This window comes from Eulemur rufifrons, chromosome 19 (assembly GCF_041146395.1).
Source record: "Eulemur rufifrons isolate Redbay chromosome 19, OSU_ERuf_1, whole genome shotgun sequence".
NCBI lineage: Eukaryota > Metazoa > Chordata > Mammalia > Primates > Lemuridae > Eulemur > Eulemur rufifrons.
The window spans coordinates 107,327,229-107,338,499 of record NC_091001.1 but is presented as its reverse complement, the minus strand read 5'-3'; the positions used below and the strand labels follow the sequence as shown (position 1 = coordinate 107,338,499).

The 11,271-nt window shown below is 46.9% G+C and overlaps 1 pseudogene; it reads left to right on the top strand.

The window, feature by feature from the left end:
* The first annotated feature begins 8,028 nt into the window (after positions 1-8,028).
* On the top strand, positions 8,029-8,153 carry LOC138400347 (U4 spliceosomal RNA; annotated as a pseudogene).
* Positions 8,154-11,271: the final 3,118 nt, after the last annotated feature.

The following is an 11,271-nucleotide window of genomic DNA, read 5'->3' as shown; positions in this document are numbered from 1 at the left end:
TTGAATCACCTGTGGGTCTTTTAAATGTAGATTAGGATTCAGTAGGTCTGGGGAGAGGCCTGAGAGTCTGCATTTCTAAAAAACTCCCAGGTGATTTGATGTTGTTGGTTCCTGAATCCCACTCTGAGTAGGGAGGCAAAGGCACCTATTTGGTGAGTAAGGTGGAGAAGGAAGGGGGCCTGATTCACGCCAGCTGGAGCCCAGGGGAGAGGGACCACTGCAGAAACAAGTGGAGCTGTGATCTGTGCTCGGCCTCACTGAGCTGTTGGCAAAGTTAAGTCCGGTGTGAGGCCCAGAGTTCCAGGGGGACCATGAAGCCAGGCATACTCTGCCACTGACTCTATTAGGAGCACCTTGAGGCATATTCACCTTTCTGTCTTCAGTACCCGAATCATGTGTGTTAAATGAGTGAATGGATGGAGAACAGGCACCTCCTTCTGCGAGGGAAAAACGAAAGTGATAAACATTGTTACAGTGAGATGTGTGACAGTGAGTCATTTCAGAGGGTGTTTCGCAGGGAAAAATTAGTGCCATGACACCTGGCAGTGCTGCTGAAGCTCTTGAGGGTCCCCTGATGCTGCAGCAGGGTCCGGCATCCCTGCACGACTGCAGTGGGTGCCCAGCCCTCACCGGAGGGACAGGCGCTCACCTTTCAAGACTCAATGCAGGAAACCTTCTTGTGTGGAACTTAGCTCACCCTCTCCTTTCCTCTGCCCACGCCTGCCCTACCTTTGTGCCACCACGACGCTGGAGCACCTTCCGTCACAGGCTCTGTTCTCTCACTTGTTCCTGTCTACCTGTCTCCACGTGGGCAGCACTCAGCGTGTCGCCTGGCCTGGCATAGAAATTTAGTGAACTTTTGTTCAATGACACAAAATGAATGAATGAATGAATGGATGAGTGAACACAGAAACATTATTTACCATAAACTTCCCTTCTTCATGCTTTCTGATTTCATCCATAAAGTAATAATTATTCAAGACAGCATGGAGCAGATTACTGTTGGATGCCACTGTGATACCCAGAGTACTGGTGGTCCTAGTTTCCTCTGCAATCCAAAGCTGTGAGCAGAAGTAACGCAGCCCAGTGGTGTTTTCTGTCGTTTATCAGCGTCTGACCTGAGCCAGGAAGGTGGCAGTTTGCCTCCTAGCAGCTGGAAGGCTGTGCTGGAATCCCAGCTCAGAGAGCCAGGTTCTAGAAATCCCTTCACCCACGACGCAGGGGCCCAGGCGGCGGGTGCTCTCGGGCACCTTGAAGACCTGTTAGCCCAAGGACACTGTGGTCTACGTGCCACGTCGGCAGTGCCCGTGGGCTGCTGTTAGGCCCGACTGGCTGCCGATGAACTACGTGCTCATGATTAATACTCCTATCTTACAGGAAAATGACATTTGCTATTTTGCGATTCAAAGCATACTTGTTAATTATCATATTTTTAGCTGATACATAACATCCATTTTTAGAACATTCAGAAAAAAAATGTCATGTCTTTGAAGACACGTCTGGGTAACAAAACTCAGGGTAATCATATAAGATCTTTCTTTTCTTTTAGCCCCCCCTTCCTTTTTTTTTTTTTTTTGGTCAGTTATAAGCTGGCATGAAAAGATACAGTTTGTTTTAGAATAGTGACTTGACTTACTCTAGCTGAGAGAGAGAGTTGCCTCATAACACACATGTGCAGGGTGTGCAGAGATTGTGACGGCTGGGGGCCCCGGGCCAAGGACAGGGGCTGTTATGGGCTGAATGTTTGTGTCCCTCCCAAGATTCATGTCTGAAACCTCATCCCCTATGTGATGGTAGGAGGTGGGGCCTTTGGGGAGTGATGCAGTCATGAGGATGGAGCCCCATGAGTGGCATTAGTGCCCTTAGGAGAAGGAGCCCAAGAGCTGGCTCCACTCTTTCTGTCACATAGAGACACGGTGAAAAATTGGAAGTCTGCAACTCAAAAGAGGGCCTGCACCAGAACCCCACCATGCTGGCACCTGATCTAGTACTTCCAGCCTCCAGAACTGTGAGAGATAAATTTCTGCTGTTCCTAAGTACCCATCTCTGGGACTTGGCTACAGCAGCCTGAACTAAGATAGAGGCTGTGTCTGAAAACAGGTGGATGTAGCCAACTGTATATGTCGAACAAGAGAAATGGCGGTTTGATAAAAGAGAGAAAAATGAAGACTTAATTCATGCATTGAGGTTTGATTTACATTTTTGATATCAGAGTTTATTTCCCACTTTTAATGGGATCATTAATGATAAAGAATAAATTAAATTCTGTTCAAATTTCCACAATAAGGATTGGGTGTTTTCTCTTTTTAAGCCTTAAAAAAGGAGCCAGGCTCCTTTCTCTTTTCTTTCCCCTCTATTGTCCCATTTGTCTCCTTCATTTACTCCAAAAATCCTCAAAAAACTGTCCTCACTCACTGCCTCCATTGTTCTCCTTTATTGTTTTTGAATATATATGCTCTTGCAGGATGATTTCTGCAGTGAATGACTCCAGTGGGATAAACAATAGACATTTCTTTCCTCCCATACCCCAGTCTGCGGTGGGCTGACCAGCTCTCCCTCCTGTCCTCCTCCAGGGGTCGACCCAGGCCATCAGTCCTCTCTGCTCTGACACCTCCATCCTCCACACCTGGCCTCCCCCACAGAGACCACACAGGTGATGGGCATGAGCAGGACACACGAGGGTTTGCGTGATTCCCACCTGGAGTTGGCACATGGCGTTTCTGCTCATATTCTTACGTCTGAAATCCAGGCCTAGGGGCTCCAACTTAACTACAAGGGAGCCTGAAAAATGCCATGTTCCAGTGTGCCCAGGAAAAGGAAATGGGATGGATAGACCTTTTTTAGGCTAAATCATTGCGATTTGAAAGTTCTTTGTTACAGCAGCTAGCAGGCTAGCATTACTTATCTTGACTAATACAGAAATTGGTATCAATTTCTGCTATAATAAAAAGCTAAAATACACAACATTGGGGAGTGTGAGAGGTGAGAAAAAGTAGATACAACACTCTGGAGAGCTAGAGATCTGTGTTATGCAGCAGCAATATATTTGGAAAAAGCCCAGGTTTACCGAGATCATAGCTCAAAGGTAAAGCTGGAAAACAAAATGTGTGGCCTGTGGTGTGTGGAGGCCTCTTTTGTCACATGTGCAAGGTGTTAGATAACAAAAGGTGTGCTCGATAGGAACTGGACAATTTGTCAACAAAAAGAAAAGCAAGTAAAGTCCAGAAATGCAGGGGTCTTACAGGGTTGGAAAAGCCTACAGCTCCAATCTCTAAACAAGATACAGGATTTATTAAGGACTTGAGTGCAAAATTCACAGAACCCTTCTTGGCTGAATAAAGTGACTCAGAGCAAAGATCACCTAAGGGTCCAACCTTTCCATTCAAGGCTGGTGACCTGACTGTATCTGTAGTTAAGGGGAGAGGAAGAGGAGAGAGGGAAGGAGGGAGGGAAGGAGGGAGGGAAGGAGGGGTGGCGAGAGAGAGAGAGAGACTAAGAATTGCACTGGGAAAGCAAAGAGGTCGTGCCGGAACTGTGTTCCCAGGAATACACTTTGGGGGTGTTTCTGATATAGGAAACTGCCCGGAAAGTAGATGTGGTCCTCCTTTGTGCCCAGGAAGAAGAAATAAGACGGAGTATCTCAGCTCTGGCGCACTCTGTACCCGGGCTTTCGCCCTCACACTCCACTGAGACGGCTCCTGTCGAGGTCACCAGCAAGAGGACACCTGTGCTGCTAAGTCAAATGGCCAGTTCTCAGCCCTCTTCCCGCCCCACTTCTCAGTAGCCTTAGGCACAGTTGATCACTCCCTGTTCTTTGAACTAATTTCTGCACTCAGATTCATTCTCTGCTCACTTCTGTCTGCTAGACTCAGTCTTCCTTTCCAGCTTCTCCTCCTGCCTGATCTTTCCGTGTTGGGGACCCGGGGACCAGGCCTTGGGCCTCCTCTTGGTCTCTCTACACTCAGTCCCCAGATGACCTCACTAAGTCCCCTGGAATTAAATACCACCTAGGCACCCGCACTTCCCGGGTTCCTGTGTCTAGCGTAGCTCTCTCTGGTGGCCTTTGGATTCTTCTATCCAATCACCTCCTTGTCATTGCCACTTGTGTTAGTCTTCTCGGACCTACTGTGTGCACAACTGAATGCCTGGTCTTGTCCCCTAGAGGCTCTTTCCGTGGTTTTCCCTCCCTCGGGAAATAGCTGTTCCATCCTTTGAGAGTCTCAGGTTAATGTGCTTGTAGCCAACCTTTCTCCAGGGTACAGCTCCTGGTCCTCATGCAGCCCACAGGCCAGTTCCCAGGATCTGGGCAGGTCTCTGTGCACCATGGTGACAACCAGGCCGAGCTACCTCTCACCTCCATCACTGCACGGAACTGACGGCCCTGCTCCTGCCCTGGTGCCTTTTCATCTGCTCGACACACAGTTGCCATGGTGATCAAAAATAGCTCAGGCCTCTTCCCTGCTCAGGCCTTGTGCTGCCTCCGCACCAAGGCCAAGCCCAGAGCACTGCCAATGGCGCCCACGCCCCCGTAGACACAGACTGTCCCCCAGCTCTCACCAGCCCCTCGTGGCTACCCGGCCTTCTTGCCAGTTCCTGGCTCTCCTCAGCTCCCTCCTGCTCCAGCACCTGACCTGCCATCACCCCTGCAGTCTCTCCCCCCGCCCCCTTCTCAGGGAGGCCTTTCCTGGAACGCTGGGGTGGGATGCTGCCCCAGGCCCCCACATTCCCCACACGCCTTCCTGTGTTACTTTCTTCCAGAGCACGACCCGCCTTCTATCTTAGCAAGTAGCTTGCCACCTCGTTATGTCACTGCCTGTCTCTCTCCAGGAGAACAGTCACTCGAAGAGGTGGAGATGTTCGCCCGGCTCATTCAGTGCTGTGCCCCAAGCGGCCGGAAGAACGCCTGGCGCAGGGCAAATGTTCAGCCCGTGTGTGCAGAATGTTGACTGAAGGGCTAAGTTCCTGCAGTGATGTGAACAGCGGAAGACGGGGAAGGGGAAGGTGATACGGTCTGGCAGGAGAGAGAAAGGTCAGGCTGCCGCTGGTGGTGTGGGCTCTGCGGAGCCAGAGGGGCTCGGGCTCTCAGGGCACCACAGATGTGCCTTGCCATGCTGCCGCCCTCTCTCCCGCGGCTGGACCTGTCCTTCGTGCTTGGAAGTTTCCTGCTCTCTGCAAACCCCACAGCACCAGCGTCCTCGGGCTGCCTGGCGTGGCAGAAATGAGGAAGTAAACTGGCTCCCGGGGGGCCGTGGCTCATGGTGGACGGAGCCCATCCTCTGCCCCTCACTCCACCTCCCTCGGCACTGCGCAGTCCAGCCTGCAGTTACCGGGAGATTGCGTCAGGGTCGTTACGTGGCCCCAGCCCTGCGTTCTGTCTCTCCTCTTGTCCCTCCTCCCCTGCCTTTCCCACGGCTGGAGCGTTCAGGTGGAGCTTAGGATGTGCAGCCCATCCTGGCACAGGCGGCCTCAGTGTGCAGGCTCAGTCTCAGGGTACAGACGCCTGCGTGGCTCCAGCCTGGGTAGCACACAAACTACAGCTTCTGTCCTGGCCAAGACAGATACACGTACTGCTTTGCAGAGAAGAGACACTCGCTTTGAGAATGGGGTGTTGTGTGTGTGTGTGTGTCTGCTGGGGGAGTCCAGCCTCAGTGTCCTGGGCATCTGTCCACCACTGGGCTCCACCTGGCCTGTCTGGCACATCGTGGGGCCCCTGCCTCCTGGAGAAAACCTATGGGAAGAGGAAGTTAGGGACAAAGGTTCAGTTAATTAACAGAGCCTGAGGTAAGAGATAGTCTGAGTATAATAAGGCGTGTAGATTGTTATGTAACAGAAACAGCTGACTGCACCACCACGGTTTAAGGCACAAGGGCGCTGCGTCGGTGCCGCTACTGCAGAGCATGAGGCTGATGGCATGGGGGAGGCTGCTTCCACTCGAGTCCGGAACATGGCTGGAGCGCTCAGCTGCACAGAGGGCTGGATGGCTCTCCCTTGTCCCCTGTGGGATGTGGCATGTGGGCCACCCTCACAGTGGTGCTTGGAAAAGATGGCCCTGGGAGGGAGGAGGAAGGTGACAGACACCATGAAACAGGCGCCAGAGCACGTCGTGGAGCATTTCCCAGACACTCTCTGGGGATCCCCAGAATTAACACAAGGTGCTACAGGCAGCTGGGCCTGGTCCTCTAAGAGGTGGGGGCAAAGGCCTGGGAATTGCAGATACTGCTGTTAAGGCCTGCAGAAACAAGACACCAGTGAAACAGGTTAGTAAGCTTAGGCGAGGGCCAGACAGATCTGCGTTCAAATCCTCCCCAACCATTTGAAAGTGTGAATTTGAGTTTCTTAACTCTTCCAAACTTTAGTTTCTTCAGCAGAAAAATGGGGAAAAATAACACCTTCTTTGCAGTATAGTTTTGAGCTTTAGAGGGAATGAATTTTAGGAGCCCAGCATAGTATGGGTGCTTTAATGAAGTGGCTATCTATATTATTTGTACTGCATTCTCTCCAAAGAGCAAAGCAGCGCGTGATTTATGTCTGAATTCCTTATACGTGGCTCAGTATTTGACCAAACTCACCTTTATTTATTCACGTATATGGATGGATACCAAGACACAGAGGGGGTTTATATGTCGGAAGCACCTGGCCTCCTTATGGACGACTTTCCTAGGAGCTGGGGAGCTATGAGGGCCGTTGCTTCCCTTTCCCCAGGGGAGCCTCAGTTTGGGCCCTTGGCCTGCCACCCTGGCTGTCACCATGCCACCTGCGCAGAGCTGGGGTGCAGTGGGCGGACGTCTGGCTTTGGTGTTTTCATTTTTGCTACTGATTCCAAGGAGCCACACGTATTTTCCAAAGTATTCTCTGAATCCCTGGATCCATGACTTCATCTTACCTTTCTAGGTCTAACCTGTTTAGTTTGAAAGAACTTTTTGGGGATTCGTTTTTGTCCAACCACCTCAGTTGTGCAGGTACAGTCAAGTGAGACCAAATCATCAGCCAAGCTCTCTTGTAGCCCGGGGACAAAGCAGGGTTAGACTGGGCGTGTGTGTGCATGTCTGCGTGTGTGCATGTGTGTGCATGCATGTCTGTGGGTTCGTGTGTGTGTGTGTGTGTGTGTGTATAGGGGGTTGGGGAAAGTGTGTTGAAAGACTATAACCTAGAGGAGAGCAACCATGGCCACTGGCATTCTTACATTTGCCACAGCCCACAGGGGCCTTGGTTCTCCTAGCTCTCAAAATAAACCAGATGGAGGACGATGATCCAGAATTTGTGATCACTGCCAGAATTTTGCCCTTTAAAAAGCACCCCCCACAAAATGGAACTGCCTGTAAAGATGCATTCACACAATGTTGTGTCCCTACGCACCCCTGCGTTCGTTCATCCCCTGTGTATCTCTGTAAGTCCTGGAAACACTGTTCATGTCTTTTGAGAAATAAACTGAAGCATCAGTAATGTGCTCAAACTTCCATCTGATCAGTAATATTTAATATGCAATTTTTAATCTTATAACATAATACATTGGATGTGAAAAAGTAGATATAGTGATTTCATCTTTTTTTTTTTTTTTTAAAGTGTGGAAAAACTGATGAAGCAGGCAAGATACTGTCTCTTAACATACATTCTGTTTCCAGAGTTCCCGTCTCTTTGATTCACTGCAATTGTTTTGAAGTCTTTATGCCTGCATCGTGGCATAGGGGGTGCCCTTTTTCAAGACACTGGTTTGTAATTTGACATCCTTAGGTCATTTATGGCTAAGTGCACTAGCACTTTGTGTACTGGAGAGAAACAATGAATTAAAAATCTAAAATTATCTACAAAAACCAAGAATCATTTCTCAGGGACTTTGCCCTGTGATCACCAAATGAAAACCGATGACACAAGCCTGCATAAGCTAATGCTCTGATTCAGTGAAGCAGAGACAATGTTCTGGTTTTTTTTTTTTTTTTTTTTTTTACAGTGTAAATATGAAAAAAAATGAGGTGCTATTGAATTTTTGCGGAACCAGTAAATATAGAGTTACTAAAAGATCCACTTCCTAGCTTTGCGCAGTGGCAGTATCGTAGCCAATGAGGTTTAGCCGAGGTGCGATTATTGCTAATTGAAAGATCCACTTCCTGTGTAATTCTCAGGGCGGGTGAGAATTCCCCCAGCATTCCCCGGGGCAGCTTCCTTTTGGAAGCAAGGTCAGTGCACGCAGTCATTCACTTACTGACCCCGTGTTAGACTGAGGGCTGGGTGTTGGGGACACAGTTTCTGCCCTAAAGGGGGACAGTCCAGGGAGGAGAGCTGCACAAAGAACCTTTCATCATAGTCCGTGCACTAAACGCCAAGGGACATTCAACAGCATATGGGAGGATTCGAAGCAGGACAGTTGTCAAACCAAGACCAAATTGTGTCTCCAGAGGCTCAAGGTTTCCTTTCAGCCCTGAGAGCTTCAATGTCCCCACAAAGAAAAATGTGAATCCAGTTTAAAAGTAGAATCTAGGCAAGTAGATTTTCTAAAGGGAGATTGTATGTCTTGTGGGATAAATGTGTTTAGAAGTGAGGTGGCTTCAGTGCAGACTCATTTTTGGTGGCTAAATATCAGAGACTGGGAAGGAGTGCCAGTCTGCTAGGCTGAAACCTCGCTTTGCAGTTCCCTCAAGTTTGACAAATCACTTCTCCTCGCCTGGGGTCAGGCTACTGTCCCCGCCTGTGGATGAGGGGCTGCAGGAGGCCCCGTATCGCCAAACAGGATAACGAGGGTGTGAACAGCAGGACCCAAGACATCCCTTTATCCACTGGGAAAATTTTCCTTCTTGGTGTTTAAGTGACCAAAGTTTGTTCCTGACTGGATCTATTATTTTGAGAACAAGTGCAATTATCTAAATAATTCAGTAGGAATAAAAACACATTTTGTACTAATTATCTGGGTTAGTGGCCCTTAAACCTTTTTGGGTTCAGGAGCCCTTTTTTGAATGTAATGACACTATGGCCTCTGCAAGAAAATCAACAAGTATGTGCTCTTATAGACACACACAACACATTTTACATGTGATGCGTGAGGGTGTATGGGCTCCTAGAATCCCACTTAGGACAAGAGACTGTGTTTGAAACATGTGCTCACAGATGGGTGTGGAAAATTATTTTAAGGCATGAGTTATCCAGAAATGCAATCTCCGAAGGGAAGGCCTGTACCCCAGAGGGTGCATGAGCTGATCCACTGGGGTATGGCAAGAACATTTTAGGACTTCCAGTATGATTTATTCTATATTTGGGAAGGATGAGAAAGAAATTAAGCCCTATAAATATCTAGGGCATAAGATCACATGGAGGATGTCAAACAAGCCATGTGTTTTCAGCGTCCGATGTGTCCCACGGGGCATGTGAGCCAGCCTGAGGGAAGTGCAGGGGCCAGCTCTCGGCTGGTTCATTCCCTGCCAGAGACTTGTAGCGTGTGCAGTTCATGCGTGCTAGAGTGTCGCGATCCACGCGGGGCATGTTAGGAAGACAGTGCCTTCATAGAACATCTACAGCATTTTGCACTGTGATGTGAGTGGCCATTTTATGTTTTTTGTATTGTATGGAAGACTTACGATTTTTCTCCTGGTAAATAACTTATAGGTTTTTAGAATTTAAAGATGTATTTTTCCTTAATTACAACAACAAAACATGTATTCCAAATGTCCTGACCTTCTCCTGAGATGACAAGTCATGGTAGTGTACTACCCAGCTCATGCATATATTTAATCTGTCCCTTTGAGATAATAGGATGTTTAAAAAGTGAGTTAAACAGCTGATTTTTGAAAGAAAGTTTTGGTGAGAACAGAACATCTTGAACGTGAGAGACTGGATATGTTTCAACTGTTTTGTGGTTCTGTTGCAAAAATTAATGAATTTCAATTCTTAAAACTAGGTTCATGCCTGCTTACTTAAATTTGTGGTGGAAAACTACCAAGAATTAACCACCAAGTTAAAACTTTCCCAGTCAAAGAGTTTAGAAGTGGGATTTGAATTCATTTGTTTCACACACACACACACACACACACACTCTCTCACATGCAGTGGTACACAGGCATTTATATATGTTCACTATACCTGCTGATTGACATCAGTAGTTGTTTCAATAATGTCCTTGCATAATCAGTGGAAAGGACTGGAAAATAATTAACATGATTTATTAAGAACATATGACAATGTACTGCTTTGCATATATTTTTCTTTTGAGCCGTCTTTTTCATCTATGGCAACCATTAAAACCAACGATTGAAATAAATTGAAATGAAAACCAGCTCTTTAAATTTCTGTATGAAAAACTAAAACCGAGATTGAAAAAAAATAATAAAGCTTATTGATCATATAGTCTCTAACATGTTTATGTATTAAGCCTTTGGTTCTATTAATAAATGAAATAAAGAAAATAAAAATTCAATATTTCTTATTTCATCATTCACTCACTTTAAAAATGTTCTAGTTTTGACTGCTTATAAAACCTTTATAATGGTAATCGGCACAGATTTACAAATATACAGACCAAATTTATAAATAAGTAGATTTTCATACATTGAAGAGTTTGTGATCAAGTGTTTTTTTTTTTTTTGTCCCTATAGGATGGATTTTTTAAAAAATTGGTGTGTACTGATTGAGACCATTGTTTGGAGGCAGCAGAAATGTGCAGGCTTTTAGGAGCTGCCTTCAAACTACTCACGTACAACCATAGACTCTCAGAACAAATCCTAATGATTTCATCTAGGTCTCTCTGGCACACAGAAAATAGATAGGGCTACAAGAATAAAGTGCGTGTATGTCATGTTAATTATTTTCCAGTCCTTTCCACTGATTATGCAAAGAGTTTATTGAAATAATTGATGTCAATCAGCAGATATAGTGAACATATATAAATGCCTGTGTACCGCTGCATGTGAGAATACGTGTGTGTGTGTATAAAATTGCCAATGCCTTTTAAGCCATAGCTGAACTCTCCCCATGTGTGTTTAAACCAGATAATCCAGTGAAAGGAGGAAGAGGAGGGAGAGGAAGAGGAGAAAAGGAAGAGACGAGGGGAGGGAGGAGTGGTTGTTAAAGCCAAAGATTCGCTGTGTCCGGCTGCGGTGTGGTGCAATGAAATGTGCCCTGGATGTGAGTCTCAGGCTCAAGTCCCCAAAGATATTTTTCTCTCACCAATGACTTTGAAATTCATTTGATTTCTGATTGTCAGTTTGTCCTCAAATCGTTACTGCCTCCCTCATGGGTTTACTGGAAGGAAGAAGAAAAAAAAATCACATAGAGAAAGTAGTTTAT